The sequence below is a fragment of the Ursus arctos genome, unplaced genomic scaffold (genome assembly GCF_023065955.2).
Source record: "Ursus arctos isolate Adak ecotype North America unplaced genomic scaffold, UrsArc2.0 scaffold_31, whole genome shotgun sequence".
Lineage (NCBI taxonomy): Eukaryota > Metazoa > Chordata > Mammalia > Carnivora > Ursidae > Ursus > Ursus arctos.
The window spans coordinates 7,769,258-7,781,236 of NW_026622997.1; the positions used below are offsets into that span (position 1 = coordinate 7,769,258).

Consider the following 11,979-nt stretch of genomic DNA (forward strand, 5'->3'; position numbering starts at 1 on the left):
GAGAAATGTTATCTCATGTTGTTTTAATTACCATTTCCTTTATTATGAGTGAAGCTGAACATCTTTTCATATGTTTAAAAGCATTTCCTCAGGACACCTGGATGGCTCAGTTGGTTAAACACCCCACCCTTGATTTCTGCTCAGGTCATGATCTCAGGGTCATGAGATTGAGCTCTGTGTGGAGCTTAAGATTCTCTTCCTCCCCCTCTGCCCCCCCATCCCCACTCATGTGCACAGGCACGTGCTCTTGCTCTCTCTCTCTTAAAAAAAAAGAAAGAAAAGAAAAAGCATTGCCTCTTTTCTGTTTCCCCCTGTGAACTGTTAATGACTTTTATTCATTTTTTTAACTCATTTGGTCTTTTTCTTCTTGATTCTTAAGTGCTCTTTATATAGTAGCATTAGTCCTCTGTGATATAAGTTGCAAATATGTTCTCCCAGCTTCTCCTCTGTTTTCTGACTTTGTTTTCGGTGGTTTCAGCATACTTTTTCGTTTTTAATGTAGTCAAATTTAATGAGTTTTCCTTTATTGCTTCTAGATTTTTGAGTCATAATTAGGAACTCCTTCTCTAGATTATACAGTTCACTAAGGTTTTCTTCGAGTATTTTTTTTTAAGATTTTTTTTTTATTTATTTATTCAACAGAGATAGAGGCAGCCAGCGAGAGAGGGAACACAAGCAGGGGGAGTGGGAGAGGAAGAAGCAGGCTCATAGCGGAGGAGCCTGATGTGGGGCTCGATCCCACAACGCTGGGATCACGCCCTGAGCCGAAGGCAGACGCTTAACCGCTGTGCCACCCAGGCACCCCTTCTTCGAGTATCTGTATAGTTTCATTTCAGCCCCAAGTAATGACGGGAGGAAGAGAGAGCAGTGACGATGGAAGGCAAGAGTACCCCAGTCCATGTGCTGAAGGCCACCCACACAGTTGCTGCTCAGTAGTACTCGGTGATTCATTGCTGTCTCATGTTTGGAAAATTCACTTCAAATACAGCAATGATGTCAACAAAAAAGATCTGATTCCAGAGAATGTCTTTTTCTTGCCAATTCCAGTTTAATTGATCTCTGTTATTAACCCTGACAGAAAACATACGCCTCTGACTCTCGGCAATAGCGTGGCATTTTATTTCCCAAATTGCCCTGGATGGGGGATTGGTTCAATTTCAGTTGCAAAGGACTTTGGTAACTCCATGTGAAATAAAAGTAAAACAGACCCCTTTTGGTGTTTATAGAGCAGTCTGAATTTACAATCAGTAAATTGGAAATAAAGATTCTCGATTATGATACTACACAAAGCTCATTCTACTTATGAATTTGGGATCATTACAGGTAAATGTTTTGCTGTGTTTTATTTTCGAAAATAATCCCCCTTTTAAATGTTGGAAATAATAGATTGACAAAAACCCATTTAAAAAGCGTGTGGCAACCTGTATTCAGCTTATTTAACACAAGTTGGTTTTGACATGAATGTACAGCACAGTAACTCACCCGTGACCAAAGAGCAGTAACTAAAACATCACCCTGAATAAGTGCATTCTATTCTGCTGACATTCAACCCTCATACAAAAGGAGAAGAAAGGAGGGGCGCCTGGGTAGCTCAGATGGTTAAGCGTCTGCCTTTGGCTCCGGTCATGATCCCAGGGTCCCACATCGAGCCCCCTGCTCAGCAGGGAGACTGCTTCTCCCTCTCCCTCTCCCTCTGCCTCTCCCCCTGCTTGTGCGCTCCTCTCTCTCTCAAAGAAATAAATAAAATCTTCAAAAAAAAAGAAAGGAAACTCGTCTCATAACTGGAACCTGTGGCCATGACATTTATGTTATGTAATACTGTTGTTTTCTATGTCTATGCTCAGTGCTGTGCAGACTAACTGGAACGAACTTCCATTAAACTGGTGGAGCACTTCTACCTTGATCTCAATGGTAGAGTTGGATTTGTATTGATTTAATGATACCTTTTAAAAATCAGATTACAGTAAATGAGCCAAGCCAGACTAAGTGTCTAAATAGTCACCTGGGGCCTTAAATGAGTTAAGAAGAAGAAGGAGAAGAAGGAGAAGGAGAAGAAGGAGAAGAAGAAGAAGAAGAAGAAGAAGAAGGGGAAAAGAAGAAGGAGGAGGAGGAGGATAGGAAGGGGGAAGGGAGGGGGAGGAGTGAGGAGTAGGGAGGAGAAGGGAGAAGAAAGAAGAAGAAGAAGAAGAAAGAAGAAGAAGAGAACCCTAATGGACTGAACCATCCCTGACCGGGTCAATTGCTTAGCAAAACCAATTTAATTAAATAGACATCTACCACACATCTGCAGTGCAAAACTCTGAGACTGGCCCAGAACTAGAACCTCTGCTCTCCCATAAAGCACATAACATAATTTCCCAGGCAACTATCTCACATTTGGTTTTCCCTACAGATAGTAAACATTGCAATGTTTCCTACAAACAATCTAAAAGTTATTCAAATGGCATAGCAATGGCCTGTTAGCAACCTCGTAATACTTAACAGTTCTTCATATCTAATGTTCTTTCAAAGAAATTGTAGCAGCCTTTCTTAGAGATTCACTTGACAGACATGTTCACGTCATAGGTCACTTCTGAAAGACAGGCCAGGTTGGCAGCAGATAACAGAGGTCATGAACATGGAGAGCGTTGCTGGAAGGTTGACCCCTGCTAAGGACAAAATGTAACCTTGTCTTCGGCCAGTGACAGGTCATCAAAGAGGCCAATAAATAACACCCTGAAATCAAAACTACAATGAAATATCACCTCACCCCTGTCAGAATGGCTAAAATCAACAACACAAGAAACAACAAGTATTGGAGAGGATGTGGAGAAAGGGGAACCCTCATACACTGTTGGTGGGAGTGCAAACTGGTGCAGCCACTGTGGAAAACAGCATGGAGGCTCCTCAAAGAGTTAAGAATAGAACTACCCTACCATCCAGTAATTGCAGTACTAGGTATTTACCCAAAGAATACAAAAATACTAATTCAAAGGGATAGCAGCACCCCCGTTTTTGTAGCACCATTATTTACAACAGCCAAGATATGGAAGCAGCCAAACTGAGGGTCGGGGGGGGGGGGGAATAATAGGTGAAGGAGGTTAGAGAGTATGCGTGTTGTGATGAGCACCGGCTGACATATGGAACTGTCGAATCACTGAAATCAATACAGCACTGTATATTAACTAACTGGAATGAAAATATAAACTTAAAAAACATAAACTAAGACATTGCCCAAAGTGGGCAAAATGTGAGAAGCAGAGATCTAATGAACCTGTCGGCAGTGGCTGAACAAAGACTGCTCACTCCCTTCCTCTGGGAGTTGGTGACCCCCTTTTGGGAAACATTTGGAAACTGAGGTGAGGTCTCGATTTTTCCTACCCCAGAAAAGCTTCTGGAATGATATCTAAGGAGCTGAGAGGTAGACATCAGGCTTATCTGCATTTTCTCCTTGAGGACAGTTTGGGGAGTATCCAAGCCTCTGCACCCTGCACAGCCGAGCTGGTGAGCGCTGGCCCGCACTGCTCCCACCGTACTCCCTGCTCCTCTGGACTCCCTGCAAAGAGCTCGGCTCCTCCGGCTCCTCCCGGTGCTTTCTGGGACCCACGCCAAGAACCTAAAAAACAAAAACAAAAAAAACCTACCTGCCTTCTTTCCTCGAATACCTTGGCAGAGGTTTGGGCAGCAACCCTGGAGCATTTTTGAGAGTGATCAGCCCCCAGCTTTCTTTCCAGACTCCTAGGGACCCCGTGCTAGACAAGATTCCTTTTCCCCCTCTTTCCTTCCCTAAAATGTGACCGTAGTCCTGCGACTGAGGTAAATCCATGGTCCTTCCCAATGGACCTCACGTTGACTCTCTGTCCTTCCTGGGATTCTTGGGAAACTCCAGCACGGCCGTGCCTCTTCCACTGGGCAGCTGGCAGACGACCTTGGTGAGGGTGAAGGACTGAGCGGAACAAGCAGCCGGGGCTCCTGCGCTCCGCTGCAGTTTTCCATCACAGCATGTTCAAACGGAGAAGTGCCTTTTGTAAATCCTCCCCAGCTCCATACCCTCGAAACCCCACTAGACAGAAGAGCTGGAAAACCCCAAGCTTCACTTACTAAACATTTATAATACTGAGTATTGTCTTGGGCACTGAAGCCGCAGGAGGTGGCCGATTACAGGAGGTCACAGCCTCCTGACACGGACTCCGGGAGGAATCAAAACCAGGGAGAACCGGAAACCAGCTCAACAAAGGAGACAAGCAAGCAACTTTTTTAAACGATCCGATATAACCGAAATATAAGGTGTTTAGGGGACCTAAGGGTCTTTCTCAGGTCTGTGTGTAAATCAGGAAACCTTACTTTTTACACCATAACGAATTGCACCTTGCGGCGCACAAGTATTTGGAGCACCGACTGCAGCAGGTGCCCCTTTCCCCGTGCAGCTGGCAAGCTTCAGAGCGGTTCCTCAGAGCAATCTGAAACACTGCCTCCTGGACTCGAGTCCCAGGAAGACAGTGAAGAAAGCGTTCGCTAACCTATTTTGAGGTTGGTTTTCTTTCAGCAGACAGTATCAGGTCTCAAAGACGTTGAGAAATAAGACTGAATAAAACATGGTCCTTCCCTTTTTCAGCAGTTCAGATGGGTGCAAAGGGGAGATTGTGTTTGCAATATTCAGTAGTGGGGGGATCTGTTCCAAGACCCCCAGTGGATGCCTGAAACTACCTAGTACCAAACCCACGATAAGGTCAATTGATAAATAAGGCACAGTAAGATATTAACAACTACTAATAAAATAGAACAATTATGGCAATATATGTAATAAAGTTATGTGAATGTGGTGTCTCTCTCAAAGTGAGGATAAGTGGGGTTAAATGGGCAAGGTAGCGCTGGCCTGGAAAGGGTCCTTACGCCATTCTAAGGAGCGTGGGATCTATTGGCCAAGCAATGGGGAACCATTATAGGATTTTAACTAGAGGAATAACATCATTCATTCATTCATTTATTCCTTTCCCTACTCTCCCTCTCTCCCTCTGTCCCTCCTTCCCTTTCTTTCTGACTCTAGCATCAGCCTTTAGGATGGTTTGGATGCAGAAGACGGTGATGGCAGGAGTCCGTTAGGAGTTGGCTTTAGGGATCCAGAGCATGGGCCATTTGGGCTTAAGCCTACGTAGTTGGCATCAGTGATGCTGGTGAGGCAGGGAGCTAATCAGGAAGCAGAAATCATAGGATATAAAGGAACAGAATGGAGTCCCAGATGACTCTTAGTAGTCTAACTCAGGTAATTGGATACAAGATGATATAATTAACTAAAAAAGAGAATGTAAGGGGAGGAGGATAGGTTCAGGGGTCAAATAAAGAATTAGTTTGAGTCAAAAGGGCTTTATAGTGCTTGTGACACATTTAGGGGACGATGTCCAGGACACAGGTAGAAATAAAGACAAAGCTGTGGGTCCAGGGGCCAGAAGCCAGAGGAGGGATGCATCGGCCCAGCCAAGCTTGTTGATCAGGAAGGCATCTGTCTGGTGACAGAAGCCGAGGCAAAAACAACCAACAATTTAAAAGATTGCTGGGGGAAAAAGCACATAGCAAAGAAGACTGAAAAGAGCAGAAGAGGCTGGACATTGGAGAGTGAGGTCAACGACATTAGTAGCTCATGTTGGAGGAAATGGAGACTTAAAGAGGGAGAAGCCACTTGTCATTCCCAGGGCAATAGTTACCTTAGTGACAGGCAGGACAGCCACCAAAGTGAGTGCAATTCAGGATAAAAAGAGACGGGTGGAGACAGCCCTCTTAGAATACTCTTCGAAGAAACTTCGCAGTGATGACTAAGACCTAAGACGGCCAGGTAGAGCGGGGGCTCCGCTGGAGGGAAGGCTGTGTTTGAAGGACTGAGCAGAGCGGAGCACGCCGTTTGCCTTCTGAAGAGTCACAGTCAGAAATAGCCAGGAAAGTACTAGGAAATTGTCTGATTTAAAGGAAAACCTAAAATGAAATAAACGATTGCTTTGTCAAGAGTACGATGGGGAAGCAAAGCAACGCTGCTTACTTCTGTGTTGACCATTATTCTCTGTTATTTTAGGCCATCTTTAATCCAAGGACTCGGATGGAATTTGCACTTTCCAGACCAACATGTTAACCCAGTACCTGAAGGACAGGTGTCCCTGGGAAGAGGGGCCGCAGGAAGGGCCCACAGGAAGGGGCTTAGAGCTGGCTCACCTACCGCGTGCACGGCTTTACCTGGAATCCAGAAGGAGTTTTTCAGAATCTATGTTTCAGTTATCTCACTTTATTCAGTTTATTATACACTTATTTCTTTGGAAATCATGCTTTCTTATTTAAAATCTGAGTTAAGTCAAAAGAATCTGATTACTCTGGAGATTTTTTTAATATTCATGATCATATGATTTTAAGAAATAGCTAAATAGCTGAACAGAGTTTCCTCTCTCTCCCTCTCTCTCTCTTACCTTTTCCCCCTCTTTCTTTCTTCCTCACAAGAGAAGCTTGTCTTCTTATTTGGTCTGGAATCACTTGGGAGATCCATTTCAGAACGCAAATGTAAAGAAAGGTGGATGGGAACCCTTTGTCTGGGGGTGGGTGCCCTTAGCTCTGGGCCGCCTTGCCCTGAGGTCCAGGACATTGCTGAAAGGAGCTGGATGGATTTGCATGAGAAGCCCAAGGAAACTGTTTCCTCAAACACCGGGTTAGAGAGACGGTGCGCTCTGCCAGAGCAGTTCCGACTGGGCCCTGTGCTAACGAAGCTCCTAAAAAATTTTTAAAAAGCAAGCAAACAAACAAAAATGGTTGAGAGCAGGGCTCAACAGTTATGAGTGTAATTTCAGCCAGTCTGTGGCTTGTGCCAAGGTGTAAAAATCCCCTCCAGGCTGGTCACCTGTCACAGGGCATGCTTGGGGAGACAGGGACTGAAACCAGGGCTTGGAAACTCCGAGAGTGTCTTCTTGGCCAGGCTTAGTGCTCAAGGGCTGGGACACCTGTGATAGCGCACTAGATTCTGCACAAAGGGCAGGAGGTTTAATTTCAAAATGCAGGTTTTGGTATCACAGAATGAAAACAAAAAGGGTCACAAGATACGCATTTTCATTACTCCTACTTGGTGAAAGCTGGTCAGGTCATTTTCATTCTTTTTAAACAAGGGAAGCAGCTCCATCACTTTCTAGGTGCCCATCTGCCTCGAGTTGGAGAACCCCAGTCCCTCAAGAGGAAGGTAACTGTTTGCTGAGCCCCAGGGACAAAACATCAAGGGCCGAGGGAGAGCTCTATCACCTCCTCACTGTTGTGTGCAGTACATACTTTCTCCCAGGGCCATCACAAATCCCAAAGGCAATGTAAGATCCTCACAAGGACCATGGGGAGTTCTTACCCTATGAGTTATCTAAGCAAGAGCAAAGTCTTTTATATCATTTGCAATGGTATTCTTTGATAACTTAATGTTTGCTCATCAGCCTTAATAACTTTATTATATGGACTACCTGGCATTCACGAAATGGTAAGTGAGGTCCTAACTGGTGGTATGACTAATTATTTCATTCACTCCACAAACTTTAATTGAGCACCTACTATAGGCCAGGAGCTACGCTAAGGTCTGGCAATATGATGACAGAAGACAAGGTCCCTGACCTCAAGATATCAAATAGATATGGTGAGATAATACAGAACATATATATTGGTCCGCCCCCTGCTCCTAACAACCAGCCTCCTGAAACCTTTGTAATTTCCTAAGTGGTAAGAACACAAGGAACCACTTTTGTTCTGATAGTTGGTCGTTGACTCCAGTTATTGACATAGGGCTCCTGAAACCCTTGTAATTTCCTGGGTAATAGTAGTGTCTTTTTCTAGTGAGGCAACTCTAGGTGGGGCCCTGGGTGGCTCCTGGATGAGAGCTGGTCACCAGAAAGACCAAGCCATGATTAGAAACCAAACCCCCATCCTCTTAAGAAGAGAGAAGGTCTGAAAGTGGAGTTAATGACCGATCACGCCTACATTATGAAGCCTCTACAAAAATCCCAGCAAGATGGGGTTCGGGGAGGTACCACGTTGGCGAACACATTCACACCCCCAACTCCAGAAGGACAGAAGCTCCTGCCCTCAGGACACTCCCAGAGTTTGCCCTATGTATCTTTTTTTTTTTTTAAGGATTTTATTTATTTATTTGAGAGAGAGAGGCATGAGTGGAGGGGGAGGGGCAGAGGGAAAGGGAGAAAGGGAGAAGCAGACTCCCTGCTGAGCAGGGAGCCCAACCTGGGGCTGATCCCAGGACTCAGTCTCAGGACCCTGAGGTCATGACCTGAGCTGAAGGCAGACACTTAACCAACTGAACCGCCCAGGCGCCTCTGTATCTGTTCATCTATATCCTTTATCTCTCTTTTAATAAACTGGTAAATGTGTTTCCTTGAGTTCCCTGAGCCACTCTAACAAATTAATCAAACCAGGGTGGGCACAGGGTGGGGGGACATCATGGGAACCTCCCATCTGTAGCCAAACCGGAAAGGAATTGTGGGTAACCTGGGAACGTATTACTTGCAACTGGCATCTGAAGTTGAGGGGGGTGAGAGGCAGTCTAGTGGGACTGAGCCCCTAACCTATGGGATCGGACATGATCTCCAGGTAGAATGTGCTAGAACTGAGTTAAATTATAGGACTTCAGCTGGTGCTGTAGAGAACTGCTTGGTGTAGGAAATCCCCCACATACATTTGGTGACCAGAAGGGTCAGAAGTGAAGTGCTTTTTATGAGTAGTAAAGGAGACACACCAGAGAGAAACACAGGAGGAGGAAAGCGTTGGGGTTTTTCTCTATTCAAGAGGAAGACTGGACTGAGGTTTCTCCTTATACAAACATGCCAACAAATGAAATAGGATGTGGTTTGTGCTGTAATGGCCTTCAGCACAAGGGGCAAGGAAAAGTAGGAGCAGCAACAAGGAGTCTGGCTGGAGGAATCCAGAAAGGTGTCAACTCTCCCTAACACTTGAGTGGAGGTCTGCAGAACAAGGCTGAGCTAAGCAGAGGAAGTATTCCAAACTGGGAGACAGGGAAACCTGCAAAAGTATGCTTGTTGGAGGAAGCAACAAACTATTGCCATATCATCAATTATGAGGCAGTTTATTTATTTATTTATTTATTTATTTATTTATTTTTAAAGATTTTATTTATTTATTTGACAGAGATAGAGACAGCCAGCGAGAGAGGGAACACAAGCAGGGGGAGTGGGAGAGGAAGAAGCAGGCTCACAGCGGAGGAGCCTGATGTGGGGCTCGATCCCAGAATGCCGGGATCACGCCCTGAGCCGAAGGCAGACGCTTAACCGCTGTGCCACCCAGGCGCCCCTATGAGGCAGTTTAGACTAGATGTCTGTGAAGGGCTTTATATGTCATGCCAGTAAAGTTTTATTTATAGGCTGTCTCCGAAGTCTCCGGAGAATTCTGAACTGTGGGACACCTAAGCAGAGTTATGTCCCGGGAAGGTTGCTCTGCAGGAATGCAGACAAGGGGGATGGGAACAAGACTGAAGTGTCAGAGCTGCAGTCCTTGAAATGAAAGACCCCAGTGTGCACAGGGGCAGTGGCAGTGGGCAAGATGGAGGTATTAATAAACAAATTCAACTGAATCTAATTGGCTTTATTAAATGATTCCTGACTCAGGCAGTCTCCCATCCAGCAAGTAGAGGGGCGCTATGAGGAGTTGGGTAAAATGGAAAGTTTTTATAGGAAGGAGGGTGGGGCAAGAAGGTAAAAGCAGAAGAAAAAGATTGTTCCAGGCAAGGTCTCTTTCCCTGAGAAGGAAGAGCAGGGGGTTTTATCAGATTCTCATCTTCCTTCGGGGGGATGGAGAGGGCCAAGCTACAGACTCACTGACATGCATCAGAAAATTCCTGACTGACCTGTTAAGACTACATTGCTGAAGGAGGTTGAAATTGCAATGAGATTAGGTATTAAGCTCTGGTTTGGTGACTCGGACTGGACTAAGTAACACCATTTGGGGCCTGTGGTTTTCTTTTTTAACAGAAGGAAAAGCGGTTCAGGAAGAAGGTAGGATGGGACCGACAATGGGTTGTTGGATGGGTAGATAAGGAAGGAGGAATCTAGCTGACTTTCAGATCACTGACTTGGACCAGCGGGTGAATGGCAATGACCACGAGCAAGACTGGAAGATTGGAAACAGGAAGACAAATGACTTTGGAGAACAGAATGCATTTTGGTTTTGTTAGGGCAAGGTTGAGGTCCCACAGAAGGCTCAGGTGAGAGGTCTAGGCACCAGCTGTCAATGTAGGGGTCATCAGCAAATGGATGAGGTGAAGTTATGGGCTGGAGAGGTTGGCCAGGGACAGCATCCAACCCTCAGGAATGCCAATAGGTAAGGATGACTAGAGGAAAAGAAGAGCCAGAAAAAGACAAGGAGAAGCCAGAGAGGCATGAAAAGAATCTGGAAAGAGAATCATTAACAACAAACAAAAGAGAAGAGAGTTTTAAAGAAGGAAGCTAGCCGCGCACAGCTGAGCGGCGGTGTCACCGTCGGAATCCAGTACGTGTAGGATCTGATGGAGACCCTAACGGCTGCAGAGGTGTGGACTGATGACTCCAGCGGGACAGGCAGCGAGGAAGCTGAGCCAGGTGCTGAAATCCTCAGCCTGCGGGGAAATGGGGCCAGAAAGGAGGGTGGAGGTTGGTGATCCCCCGGGGGCTTGGGAGGCGCGCCACCCGTTCTTCCCCAGCCCGAGCTGGAGGAATTAGCACCTGCGGCGTTCACACGAAATGCTGCAGGGAAGGCGAGGCCGGAGAGGGTTGGGGACGCGGCGGTTCCGGGTAACCAAGAAAGCGACCGGGTGAGTCAGAGGGCAGAGCTCAGGGATGAGTCACCGAGCGCAGGTCACGATGCTCCCGGAAAGGAGGGGCGGCAGGCCGAGAAGGGCCCTCGAGCCGCCAGGGAGCTGAGCTGGACTGAGCGATGACGGAGCTCGGAGCCCCGAAAGCGGCAGACACCCCCGGACCCCATGGGGCCCGCCCGGGCTAAGGAGTGGCGGGACCCCGGGCGCACCGCGCGGCTCCCCTCCCGCCCGAGAACTGGGCGCGCGGGGTGTGCCGCCGGCGACCAGCAAGAGGCAGGCGGTTCCGGGGTCCCTCGCCTGCCGCCCACTCCCTGCCACGCCCCTGGCACCCGCTGCGCCCTCGGCGCCCTGCCCGCCGGCTCCCGCCCGCTTCCCCGAGGCCGCACCCCGCGATCTCCGCCGCGCGGCGTCCTGCCAGCCGAGCCCCCCTGCGCCCCAGCTCGCCGCGGCTGGGAGGAGCCGGCGACACAGAGGCGGGACCGGGGCTGGGCCCAGGGGGACGCGCCCCGGCGCCAGCGCAGCAGGGCGTGAAAGCGATCTCTTAGGATGACTCACCTGGGGCTCAGGCTTGGTAGAGGACGGTCTCGTGACACCCTGTACGCCCCGAGGAGACCCGTTAGTTTCTACCACAGCGCCCTCTTTATTTCCTCCACAGCACTAGCCACGGTCTGGAACCAGCTGTGTTGTCCCCTCCTTGGTTTCCACTAGAAGGTCCTTTCCAGGAGAGGGGGCCAGGTCTCCTGGAGTTCCCTACGGCTGGACCGGCGCCAGACTCGCCAGACTCTCAGTGCATCCGCGGGGGGAAGGAGGGGAGGCTGGTCAGGCTGGGGAGGCCGGAAGACCCGCGGAAGAGGAAGAGACTGACGCTCAGAGTGAGCGGAACTGGGCGCCGCACCTGCCCGGGCCAGGGGCCGCGTGGGATGTCGGCATTGACTGTGTCCGCCGTCCAGCATAAAGGGGAGACTCATCACATTACACTGGACCTGCCGGTCCACCTTGATGCCCCTCGGACCTCTGCCAGAACCCCCCGGCTTTGCCGAGGTTACGTCCTGTGTAATTGTATAAAATATCTGGACAGGAGCGTCTCCATTTTGAAGCTCGGTTTCCTAACTAATGATCTCAAACTGTGCCAGAAGCAGGCATGGTTTTACAAGCAGCTGCTCATAAAACCCAACAGG

At 48.0% G+C, this 11,979-nt stretch overlaps 1 long non-coding RNA gene across 2 annotated transcripts; it reads right to left on the bottom strand.

The window, feature by feature from the left end:
- Nucleotides 1-9,078: 9,078 nt before the first annotated feature.
- On the bottom strand, nucleotides 9,079-11,640 carry LOC130542224 (uncharacterized). 2 transcript variants are annotated; one of them, XR_008956605.1, is made up of 2 exons: nucleotides 11,357-11,640; nucleotides 9,079-10,603 (listed from the first exon to the last, which is right to left on the bottom strand). It is a non-coding gene; the product is annotated as an uncharacterized LOC130542224 (long non-coding RNA). The 2 variants fall into 2 exon arrangements; XR_008956604.1 differs by lacking the exon at nucleotides 11,357-11,640 and adding an exon at nucleotides 10,710-11,129.
- Nucleotides 11,641-11,979: the final 339 nt, after the last annotated feature.